The sequence below is a fragment of the Dromiciops gliroides genome, chromosome 1 (assembly GCF_019393635.1).
Source record: "Dromiciops gliroides isolate mDroGli1 chromosome 1, mDroGli1.pri, whole genome shotgun sequence".
In the NCBI taxonomy this organism is placed as follows: Eukaryota; Metazoa; Chordata; class Mammalia; order Microbiotheria; family Microbiotheriidae; genus Dromiciops; species Dromiciops gliroides.
Window position 1 is genome coordinate 449,718,841 of NC_057861.1, and position 13,351 is coordinate 449,732,191.

General features: G+C 37.3%; 1 pseudogene; it reads left to right on the forward strand.

The window, feature by feature from the left end:
* Positions 1 to 7,562: 7,562 nt before the first annotated feature.
* On the forward strand, positions 7,563 to 7,936 carry LOC122750272 (annotated as a pseudogene).
* The last annotated feature ends 5,415 nt before the right edge of the window (positions 7,937 to 13,351 follow it).

Consider the following 13,351-nt stretch of genomic DNA (forward strand, 5'->3'; position numbering starts at 1 on the left):
ATTCAACAAAAGAAGTGGACCCAAGGTAAAATGACTACCAGAAGACAACGGCAACAATTAGAGAGATTCTCTGAGCAGGAACAGTTTGTTGATAACTTATAGCGAAAGTTGGGCCAACACATGGTTGGCAACAGTGGAGCAGAAAAGGAGTGGGCAGCTTTCTGAGATTTGTTGTACAGTACTGCATTTACTCATTTTTAGACAGAACACTCCCAAACATCAAGACTGGTTTGATGAAAATGATGGGGAAATTCAGAAGCTGCTAAATGAAAAAAATGAGAACTCCACAGGGTTTACCAGAAGGATAGTTCATCAATCTCTAAAAAGGCAGCATTGAACTCCATCAAAAGTAAAGTATAAGTGAAGCTTAGAGAGATGCAGGATTCATGGCTTAGTAACAAGCCAGATGAAATTCAGTTTTAAGCTATGACCCTTACTGTCTCTGTTTACCATTCTGTGCCACAGCTACTTTATTTATAAAATGAGGCAGTTGGCCTCAGCTACTTCTAAGGTTCCTTCTGGCTCTATGTCTACGATCCTATAAGGGCTATGCAAACATTTATAACTCTGTACATTTGCATAAAGATTCACACTTATTTTTAGTTATTTCACCCAATATTCTACTAGAAAAGTTTAATTAACAGGGACCAGCATTAAGCAAAATTATGAAGCAAGCAAAGTTTTTTGTTCATTTTCCATCTTTCTCCCACCCCTTCTAGCATCCCATTCTGCAGGGCTTTGCCATCGATTAGCCTCTGCTAAGACATTGGCTCATTATGCTGTTACCCCTCACAGGAGTGCTTATATTTCAATCAGAAACTTTTAAAGCATTAAGATAACATCAAAATCCAAAGGAATGATGAAATGCCAGATACTGACAGGTAGCTAGGAAAATTAAGAGACAGCCAACCACCTATTCCTCAGGCCAGACACAGTTTATATCATCAAGGACTATTTTATAGGGGGGAGAGAGTTGATACCTAGAAAAAAGAAATGAAAAAGCATTTATTAAACGTTTATTATTTTTAATTTGGGGGGGCAGGGCAATGAGGGTTAAGTGACTTGCCCAAGGTCACACAGCTAGTATGTGTCAAGTGTCTGAGACCAGATTTGAACTCAGTACCTCCTGAATCCAGGGCCTGTGCTTCATCCACTGTGACACCTAGCTGCCCCCTTATTAAATGTTTATTATATTCCAGGTATATAATTAAATGTTTATTATATGCTAAGCACTCGTGATACAAATACAAAAATGAGATAGTCCATGTCCTCAAGGAGTTTCTATTCCAATTGGGACAATTGGCAACAGGTAAAGTAGTGGTAACCAGGGAAGGGAGTGTCTGGGAAGTTGAGGGGATGGTGAATTGATCTGTAGAAGGGCTAATTAATATACACTTTTTTTTTTTTGATGAGGCAATTGGGGTTAAGTGACTTGCCCAGGGTTACATAGCCAGTAAGTGTTAAGTGTCTGAGGCCGGATTTGAACTCAGGTCCCTCTGAATCCAGGGCCTTGCTTCATCCACTGCGCCACCTAGCTGCCCCCAATATACACTTTCAAAGAAACAATGGTGGTATGGCTTCGGTTAGTGTCCCCATGAAAGGTCAATAAAGGGAGATGGTACTTGTTGGGTGGCATCTGGAAAGATGATCAGGGAAGAAAGCTAAATTAAATGAAGAGAATGGTCTGGGGGTCTGTCTGGGTCCAGGGGCCATCTAGATATAGTGGGCAGCTTGAGGTTGTAGGGTTATATTCACTCACCAATAAAGGCAGCCTGTCCCAAGGCCATAGTTTCAAAGCAGAGTAAATTAATATGTGTGGCCTGTCTCTTAGTCAATATTAGCCAAGGCCTGACCTATCTCACAAGGTCATTGTAAGGATAAAATTATATAAAACACAATAAAATATTTAGAAAACTTCCAAATTCTATACAGATCCATGATATGAATACTTTTGTCTTTCCAAAAATATCTTTAAAAATATCTTATGCTTTCATATATATATATATGTATATATATATACCCATTTTATTTTGATTTTGTTTATTTTATATATATTATATTTATATAATTATATTTTTATTATTTAAATAAATACATATAAACATATATTCCCAAATTAAGTAAATCTATCTATCTATATATAGATAGATAGTAAAGTATATCTATATGCCCTTATTTATATCATATATAGCTATACTTTATTTCAGGAATTTTTATCTCCATTTGACACCTGGCAAAACTAGGACTCAGGAATGTCAAATGAGTTCCCTTAGCACTCCCATCCCCACCTCCCCCCTGCCCGGGAAAGAGGAGCCAGAGCTGGGACCAGAACCTGAGTATTTCTGTCTTTATACCATGCATTCCCTCTACTACATAATGCAACCAGAATTATAGAATCTATTAGAGAATTAATTAGAAAATGATGTTTTAAAAAGAGAGAAATAGTGTGAAAAGTCTGACTAACTGTGTCCTTTTAAGTATTACCATAATCAGTCCTTGCCCAGAGTTGTAGTCATGTTGATGTGCACACACTGCCTACCATCCCTTGATAGGCTAGGCAATTTTAGAGTCTAGACTACCTGCACTGGCCTTCAAAAAGTAGCACTTAGTGGAGTCTTTAAAAAGCATCCTCTTTGTTCAGAAACTATTCGATCTGAAATGTGATCTCTCTGTGACTTCCTACCACTTGTGGCAGCGATTTTATCTTTAAGTAGAAAGCTTGCAATGATATTATGTCCTTGGAGGGAAGTGAAAAGGAGAAAAACCAACAACATTACCACAGTAACAAAACAAAACAAAAAAAGCCTATCAAAAAACTAATGTAACAAAAACTTAAAGAAAAGGTATTGAAATGTATGTACTGGGGCAGCTAGGTGATGCAGTAGATAGAGTACTGGCCCTGGATTCAGGAGGACCTGAGTTCAAATCTGGCCTCAGACACTTGACACTTACTTGCTGTGTGACTCTGGGCAAGTCACTTAACTCTCATTGCCCCCCAAATAAATAAATACATTAAAAAATGAATAAATAAATAAATAATTGTATGCACAAAATTGTTTTTTTTTTCCTTTTTAAAAGGGTGTTATTTATATTTTGTGGAAATCCATGAAGGGAGTGAGGAAAATTTCTTTCTTCTCAAATATTTCCAAGTCTTTCCAGTTAGTCAGCAATTTGAAGCAGTCTGACAGGAGGCCTTGGGATTTTAGAGGGCAGTGGGGGGTGAGGGGAGAGGTAGAAGTCAGTGAGCTAGAATAACAACAACAAAACAAACAAACAAAAAATCTAGGAACTTGGAAAAGGAAAGCAATGGGGATAGGCATGAGCTGGAAGCCTCTCTCTCCTGGTATGCTTAAAGCTCTTTCTTTCCCTTTGCTAATTCAGTACAGAGACATTAGTATCAATTTCATTTTATCTCTAGTTCCTCTAGACTGGGAATATAATTTTTAGTTCCAGACAGAAATTGGTTTATAACATCAACAACAACAACAACAACAACATGGTTGCGAACAGAAGAATCAGGCTAGCCCCTGGCACTTGTTATAATAGGTTTATGCCCATAGCATTACTTCTCAAGCATTAAAATAATAGCGAGCCCAAAGCTGAGCACTGAAAAATTGGCCAGTCTAACCCAGAAGTCTTGAGCAGCACATTTTAAGAGGAACATTGAGAAGATAGAGCATGTCCGGAGGAAAGGAAGCAGGATTATGTAGGATCTGAAAAACAGATTACATGAAGATTAGTTCACAGAATCACAGAATTTTAGAGCTGGAAGCAGGGGTTGCTGGAGCTGGCACGTGAGAACCAATTGTGAGCATTTATTCCTTGGAAACTAGCAAACTACAAATGAGGCCTTGATTTATTGTTTTGTTGACTATCTAGAGGGGAAAAAAATGACTGTGACAGTGTTAGTAATACAGATTAAATTTAAAAGTTTGTTGAGTGAACTCCACCTCCTCCACCCCATCCTGCAATCCTACTCCCCACCTAACATGCAACCAGTTAATCATTTACCAGCACACCCTTGGTTGGAATGGACCTCAGTGACCATCTAGTCTGAACCATACCTTAAAAAGAATACTCACTACAACATTTCTGGCAAGTGATTAACTATTTTCTGCCTGAATATATCCAGTGATCTCACTACCTCCTAACTAACTTCCTTAGCCTAGCTACTCATTTCACTTTTGTTAAGTGATTATTAGGACATTTTCCTGCCATAAAACCTATATTTGCATCTTTTCAAATTCTCTGAACTGCTCTTGACTCTTGGCTAAATAAAAGAAATCTTAATTCCTCTTCCACAGGACAACTCTCCCTGCAAATATTTGTCCTGCCTGAGTCTTCTCTTTTCTAAGCTAACATACCTAGCTCCTCTGTGGCATTGACTAAAGGCCATCAACTATCTTGGTCTACTTCCTCCGGATACTCTTTCTTGAGTTCCAAATTGTATCCCTCCATCCCTTCCTCCCTCCCTCTTCCCTAAGGGAAGTAAGCAGATATAGGTCATACACGTGCAATTGTGTAAAACATTACCGTATTATTAGTAATTTTGTATAAGAAAACTTGAATAAAAGAAAAAATGAAAGGAAGTGAAAAATAGCATGCTTCAATCTGTATTCCATTAATATCAGTCCTTTCTTTGGACGTGGATAGTATGTTTCATCAATAGTCCTTTGTGATTGTCTTGGATCATTGTATTGTTGAGAATAGTTAAGTCATTCACAATTCTTCATCAAACAATATTGCTGTCACTGTGCACAACAGTCTCCTGGTTCTGCTTACTTCATTATACATCAGTTCATATAAGTCTTTCCAGGCTATTCTGAAATCATCCTACCTGTCATTTCTTTTAACCCAAGAATATTCAATCACCTTTGTATATGGTGATAAAAAGCCATAAACATGGCTTATTTAGTGATTTCCCAATTGATGGACATTCCTTTGATTTCTAATTCTTGGACACCACAAAAAGAGCTGCTATAAATATTTTTGGACAAATAGGTCTTTTTCTCTTTTTGAGATGTCTTGGAGATATATACCCAGCAGTGGTATTGCTGGATCAAAAAGTATGTACAGTTTTATAGACTTAATGCAATTCCTTAGACGTAGTCTGACCCAGACAAGATGTACTGAAACTGACATCTTCTAGTTGCTGTTCAGTCGTGTTCATTGACTTATTTGGGGTTTTCTTGGAAGAGATACTGGCATGGTTTGCCATTTCCTTCTCTGGCTCATAGATGAGGAAATTGAGGCAAACAGGGTTAAGTGAATTGTCCAGAATTACACAGCTAGTAAATGTCTGAGGCCAAATTTGAACTCATGAAGATGAGTCTTCCTGACTCCAAGCTCAGTGCTCTATCTACTGCACCACCCAGCTGCCCAATTTGTTAAAAGAGGCAGGTTTTATTTGGAAGGAGGAGACTAGGTGGAAAGATCACTGAATCTGGGGTCAAAGGATCTGCTTTCAAATCCTATCTCCAACATTTACCATCTATGTGACTTGGGGAAGTCACTTAACTCTCTGGATCTCAGCTTTCTTATCTAGAAAATGAGGAGATTTGGATTAGATGGCCTCCAAAGTGCCTTCCATCTCTAGAATGGTGATCCTATGATGTTGATGCAAAACGAAAAAGGGGGCAGTTAGGTAGTGCTGTGGATAAAGCACCGCCCCTGGATTCAGGAGGACCTGAGTTCAAATCTGGCTTCAGACACTTGAAACTTGCTAGCTGTGTGACCCTGGGCAAGTCACTTAACCCTCATTGCCCAGCAAAAATAAATAAATAAATAAACAAACAAACAAACAAACAAATAAATAAAAGAGGAAAAGTTAATGAATGAAACATTAAAACTACACAGGAGAAAACAGAGAGAAATTCAGAAGGGCATTCAGACAAAAGGGGCTATGCTAGTACCATCATGTTAAACTTAATATATACTTTTTTAAAACTGCACATAATAGATTTCCAATCCTCTTTTCCTCTTCTTTGTATACTTAAATGTTCATGATGTTTGTAAAGTTTATGATAAAAAAGGAAAGTATTTCCATTTTTAATATTTTATTTTCCCAATTACATATCAATGCTATTTTAACATTGTTTTTCAAAAATTTTGAGTTCCAAATTCCCTCTCTCTCTGTCTCTCTATCTGTCTGTCTGTCTGTCTCTCTTACATACACACACACTACCCCTTTCCCCACTGAGAAAGCAAGAAATTTAACATATGATGGCAGTCATGCAAAACATATTTACATATTAGTCATGTTGTGAAAGAAAATGGACAAAACCCCAAGAAAAATAAAGGTTTTTTTTTTAAGTATGCTTAGACACGCAGTCATTTTCCAGATGAATTTTGTTATTATTTATTTCTAGCTCCATAAGATCATTTTTGGGTAATTTGATTGGCATGGCACTGAGCAATTAAATTTATTTAGGTAGAATTGTCATTTTTATTGTAGTAGCTCAGCCTACTCATGAGCAATGACTATTTTCCCAATTGTTAAATATGACTTTATTTGTGTGAAAAATGTCTTATAATTGTGTTCACACAGTTCCTGGGTTTGTCTTGACAGGTGAACTCACAAGTATTTTATATTGTCTGTAGTTATTTTAATATATATAAACACCGATGATGAATGTGAGTTTATTTTATATATTGCAACTTTGCTAATGTTGTTAATCATTTCAACCAGTTTTTAGTTGATTCTCAGCTTCTCCAAGTATACCATCATATCATCTGCAAAGAGTGATAGTTTTGTTTCCTTGTTGCCTATTCTAATTCTTTCAATTTCTTTTTCTTCTCTTATTGCTGTAGCTAGCAATTCTAGTACAATATTGAATAATAGTGGTGATAATGAGCATCCTTACTTCACCCCTGATTTTGGGAAGGCTTCTAGCTTATCCCCATTACAGGTAATGCTTACTAAGGGTTTTGGTAGTTAGCACTTATCATTTTAGAGACAGCTCCATTTATTTCTATGGTTTCTGGTGTTTTTAATAGGAATAAATGCGGTGTTTTGTCAAAAGCTTTTCCTGCATCTATTGAGATAATCATAAGATTTCTGTTGGTTTTATTATTGATATGGTCAATTATGTTGATAGTTTTCCTAATATCCAACCAGCCCTACATTCCTGGTTTAAATCCCACCTGGTCATAGTGTATGATCTTTGTGATATATTGCTATAATCTCATTGCTAGTGTTTTATTTAAAATTTCACATCAATATTCATTAGGAAAATAAGTCTATAGTTTTCTTTCTCTGTTTTTGCCCTTCCTATTTAGGTATCAGCACCATATTTGTGTCATAAAAGGAATTTGATAGGACAACTTCTTTGCCTATTTTTCTAAACGGTTTATGCAGTATTAGAATTAATTTTCTTTAAATGTTTGGTAGAGTTAACTCGTGAATCCATTTGGTCCTGATGATATTTTCTTAGGGAGCTCAATGATGGCATGTTCAATTTCTTTTTCTAAGATAGGGTTATTTAAGTATTATATTTCCTCTTCTGTTAATTGAAAATAAATTTTAAAAGACAATCACGTTTTTCCAACTTCTAACTTACAAGATGACCAAGAAGAGGAGGAACAACGGGCACGCCAAGAAGGGCCGAGGTCACTTTCAGCCCAGCCACTGCACCAACTGTGCCCGCTGTGTGCCTAAGAACAAGGTCATCAAGAAGTCCCCAACATCGTGGAAGCCGCGGCCGTCAGAGACATCTCCGAGGCCAGTGTTTTCGACTCTTCTGTGCTGCCCAAACTGTATGTGAAACTGCATTACTGTGTCAGCTGCGCGATCCATAGCAAGGTAGTGAGGAATCGGTTTCGTGAGGCACAAAAGGATCGCGTCAGGCCGGCTGGTGCTGCCCCCAGACCCCCCTCCAAAGCCCTTGTAAAGAGCTATCTGCCTATCAAAATTCCCAAACTAATCAGAGGAAAATAAAACGGTTGGTTTACCTTTAAAAGGGGGGGAGGGGGGCAGATAGGTGGTGCAGTGGATAAAGCAAGCGCTGGCCCTGGATTCAGGAGGACCTGAGTTTAAATCTGCCCTCAGACACTTGACACTTACTAGCTTTGTGACCCTCGGCAAGTCACTTAACCCTCATTATCCCCCTCCGCCCCCCCCCCAAAAGTTCTTATTTTTTAAAAAAGACAATCACATAGTAGATAGATTTCTCGGAGTGTAATCAGAAAAACTGTGCTATGTCTAAGTTTCTTATTTTTAAAAAAAGACAATCACATAGTAGATAAATTTCTAGGAGTGTAATCAGAAAAACTGTGCTATAAGTCTAAGTTTCTTACTTTACTTACTGTGATTTTAGGCAAATCACCTAAATTTGATGTGCTCCTAGGAAATCCCTAGGGCTTATCTATTAAATCACAAATAGTTTATAATCCATGTTAGTTAAGAGAATTCTCACACCTGGAGTTCACCACCACTGACAAAATCATACATCCTTCACATTTTTGCGTAGTGAAAAGAGCTATAAGGACAAAGTTAAGAAGCCCTATTAAAATTGTGATGAAATTTGTTATAGTATTTAGAACTGGAAACACCTGAGAGATTGTTAAATCTAAACCCCTCATTTGACAGATTAGGAAATGGAATGACCTAACCAAGGACATCATCACAATAGTAAAGAGCTTAGTTGAGATTTGAAAACAGGTTTCCTGCTTCCAAATCCAATTTTCCCCAATGGAGTTACTTTAAAATACATCCATGTGTGTTGTACTTTGTCCTGTCAGGGACTTTCTTTTAAACAGGCTATCTTGTTTTATTTTGTTACTTAAAATTTTACTTCTGTTCCTTTTGTTTTTCAAAACTTTAACTGGAGGAAAAACTCCTTTTTACATTAGAATTGAAAATATCCCTTCTACGCATTTTATATTTTCTAAGATAGTTCTTTTTCTTTTTGACTCCCCCCCTCCTTTAGAGAGAATGTAAGTTAACAATCAGTTATTCACTCATTTTTCCAAGTGGAGAAACATATTAAAAATCTCCTCCTGTTATTAAGGAACTGAATTTATTTCACTAAATTGGACCATCACATTTCATCAATTCATTTCTATTCTTATAGCCATATCTTGACCTCTTTGGTCGCTTATCTAAGTGAGAGGGTAAACAAGTGATTTGCATGGATAAGCTTACTTTACTTCCCAAATAGTTGCATTACTTTTCTTTACTTACTAGTCCTGGTGGGTCCTGTATGTGTCATCTAGATCTAAGATTCAATCTCCTTCACCTAGTTGGGAGAAAAAGCCCTTTCAGGTACCTTTTGAAAAACCTCATATTATCAGTCTGTCAAATGCCAGTAACTTTACATTTAATTTTGTATGTTTTTTGACAAATGGTATTTGCTAATCAGATAAATCTGGCACATGCTACTCACAAACTTTAGATTTTATACAAATATAGGCATGAAAGTCTAGGCTAACATCATCCCTAATTAATATAGGTCTGTTTAAATAAGGTGTTTTATGGAAACAATTATGAAAAAACACAGTCTTTTTAATGATTAGGAACTATGCCTGATTTCTAGGTACATCAATTCAGTCCCTTCCAAAATGCCTTTTCCCCCCTTGTACAGGCATAAACTTTATAATATATCTTAGAGAATGGATATAAGTATGTTATGGAACTGTTTATGTATTACATGAATATGTAATATTTTCATAATCTATATTTTTGTAGGATATTTACTTCATTTATAAATGTTTATTTTCAGAAATTGTAAGCATTATTTAATATGCATAGGCAAATAACTGTTAATGACATTTTCCAATGACCTATTTGTAATATGTTTATTCTGCCAAAGCATAAATGGGAATATTGGAAACCAGTTTCCTTCTATTTATATAGAGCATAAGGGAGATTTATTTGGGGTAAAAAAAATGCCTTTTGACAATTAGCAAGTTTGTTTCATTGTTAGTGGGATTCTAAAGAAACGTACTTCAAAAAGTGAACTTGCTTGTGAAGGGTTTAAGACCTTGTACAATGGGGCTATCTCCTCTTAATGAAAAGTAGTGCAAAGGCCTGTGAGATATTCTTACTTACTACCTATACTGACAAGCTTTACTGGATACAAGTTTTCATTTCCTTTCAACAGAGCATCATCATAAACTGTATTGGCAGCTAAAATGTCATACATACTGGACGTGAATTTCTGTTGTCTTATAAGCCTGATCTAGGCACATGCAAGCCATGTTTAATTACACTAAGCAAAGCTCAAAATATAAGGGCAAAAAAAAAAATTCAAACCCTTTTAACAAAATAGTGAACACATTTTGTAACATATTTTAAAAAGAATGTTCTGTGTCCCTAATGAGAGACACACACACATACACACCTTTAAGGTTTACAAAGCACTTTCCTCTGAACAACCTTGTCACATAGGTAATTGAAGTATTACACTAACCCCACTTTACAGCTGAGTAAACTGAGACTCTGAAGAGGTGAATTGGCTTATATTTGGTCATAGAGTTAGTAAATATCTGAGACAAGATTTGAATCTAGATCTCCCGACTCCCAAGTACAGTACTCAAACACTAAACTGCTTCACCGACATTGTAAATACCAGTGGTGTTATCTATCTCCCAATTTGGGACCACTACAATAACATGATCACAGACTCACATAGAAGGATACATTTATACATACATACATACACACATATATACACACATGAATAAGAAGGAGACATCTAGTAGCTCTGAACAACTCTAATTGTACCATTGTGACTTATTCATGAGTTTTACAAGGTTCCTCACTCCCATGACACCCTTCAATAGAAACAATATATTGGCTAGTTGGGATACACCATTGCTGTGTTCTTTCTGTTAAAATACCTTGCTTGACTCAGCTCCAATAATGAACAGAAGTATCTGCAACAATCCCCAGTGCATGGTCCCTCTTGGACTTATATGTCTTTGTATCTGCCTAGCTGTTTTTCATCATTACCATTTCCCCCTTCCATATATCCTAGTGCTGGTGGAGGGAGGGCGTAGTCCTACCCTTTACAACTATTTTCAATTAAAATTATTAGTCATCTCAGAAGCCTGCTTGTCCTCTACCTTCTAAATCTGGTTCTCAGGTTCCTAATCTTTCTAGTCCATTAGTAATAGTATTAGGGGACATAATATTTTGAATGCACACTGTCTCTCTTGCTGTTTTGCTGCATGTGTACTAAAGAACAGGTTCATGTCAAGAAGGATATACCAAAGGCGCAGCTAGGTGGCGCAGTGGATAGAGCACCGGCCCTGGAGTCAGGAGGACCTGAGTTCAAATTTGGCCTCAGACACTTGACATTTACTGGCTGTGTGACCCTGGGCAAGTCACTTTACCCCAATTGCCTCACCAAAAAAAAAAAAAAAGGATACACCAAAAAACTGGAGAGTCTTTCTGACTTCCTCAAAATTCTACCTGTCACAGAAATGCAACAAATAAGAGACAGAATGAACCATAGAGGCCATCTAGCCCAATTTGTAACAAGAATTCTTACTACCATGTACCTGATGAGTTGTCATCCCAATTTTGCTCATCTTAACCCCTCAAGTGAGGGCAAAATTGCTCCAAACAGCCCATTCTATTTTGGGATGGCTTTAATTCTTTTTTTTTTTTTTTTTAGTGAGGCAATTGGGGTTAAGTGACTTGCCCAGGGTCACACAGCTAATAAGTGTGTGTTAAGTGTCTGAGGCCAGATTTGAACTCAGTTACTCCTGACTCCAAGGCCTGTGCTCTATCCACTGCACCACCTAGCTGCCCTGGATGGCTTTAATTCTTGACTAGTTTCCCCTACATCTATCTCTGTATAACTTCTATTCACTGCTCATTCTACCCTTTGGGGCCAAGCTTAACATATTTGATCCCTTTTCAATATGGCAGGCTTTCACATACTTTAAGTTAGCTACCATGTTTCTTTTCCTTTCCAGGCTCTTTTTGGCCCTGGTTTTTTCTAAGCAGTCCTCATAATATGACCTTGAAGCTATGTATTGACCTGATCTCTGTCTTCTTGATACTTTTTTTTTGTGGGGCAATGAGGGTTAAGTGACTTGCTCAGGGTCACACAACTAAGTAAGTGTCAAGTGTCTGAGACCGGATTTGAACTTAGGTCCTCCTGAATCCAGGGCCGGTGCTTTATCCACTGCACCACCTAGCTGCCCCCTTCTTGATACTTTTAAATTAATCAGTGGCTTTTCCAAAATGTGGTATCCATGATTGAGGAAAATAATGCAGATATGGTCCAACGAAGGAAGAGTTCAATGGGAATATTCCTTACTTCCTTTTGGAAACTTTCCCTCTCTTAAAGCAATTTAAGACCATATTAGTTTTGGGAGGGCTTCATATTATATTTTTGACTCATATATGGTATTTAATCCACTAAGACCACCAGCTAATTTTCTGACGAGTTGCTATATAGTGATACCTTCCCTCATCTTGTTTTGCTAAAGTTCATTTTTTTGCACTCAAATTTATGATTTTGTATTTATTCCAATAAAATTTCATCTTATTAGATTTGTCCCAGCGTACTAGCCTGTCAAAATCTTATTGGAACCTGGTCTTGTCATACAACACATTACCTATTCCCCCTGTGAGGGGGGATAAAAGCTGTGAGTCATCTGTAAATTTGATATCATGTCATTTATGGCTTTATCCTTTAATAACAATGTTAAGCAGCACTGGGCTGGATTTACTTTGCAGGTGATGTGAATGGCCCAGAGATCTGATCATCCATGGCCCAGAAGGACTTTTACATTGGCAAGTTAGTATCAGGCTAGTGTCTGGTTGTCAAGCTTCAATGGAGGCACTTTGATCATTCACATGTTCCCCTGATACCCACCTCATTGTTATGATTAAATTTATAGGATTGTCCAAATTACTTACTACCTGTATATGTGTCTCTCACGCTGCCAAGGTAGGAAGATGCTGGGTCATTGAATTTAACTATAGATAAACTCAAATGGAAATCTCTCCTGAGCTAAATACGGAGCATCGTTTCACTCAAAGTCTGCCATGGGCAGTATTGTGTAACACATAGCAGTTTAGAAACTGCTTAATTTCCTAATTGGTTCCCTTCACCTGTCCTTTGGCCTATGGATTGTCAGTAAATTATCATGAAGAGAAACTACACTGCAAGCTTCTTCTGGAGGTCTCTCTAACCTGATAGTATGTGACTTTCCTTAAAACAGATCAAGTTTTCATGGTCTGTGGAGGCAACGACAAGGTGATAGGCCCCAACTAGTTGATGCCATGAGGTCTCTTGGTCACCAACTAAGTTCCTAGCCCCCATTTTATGATTCCAGTGGCATTAATTGGTATTAATTATTAATCTCTAATTCAGGTCCTCCTCTTCCTGATACA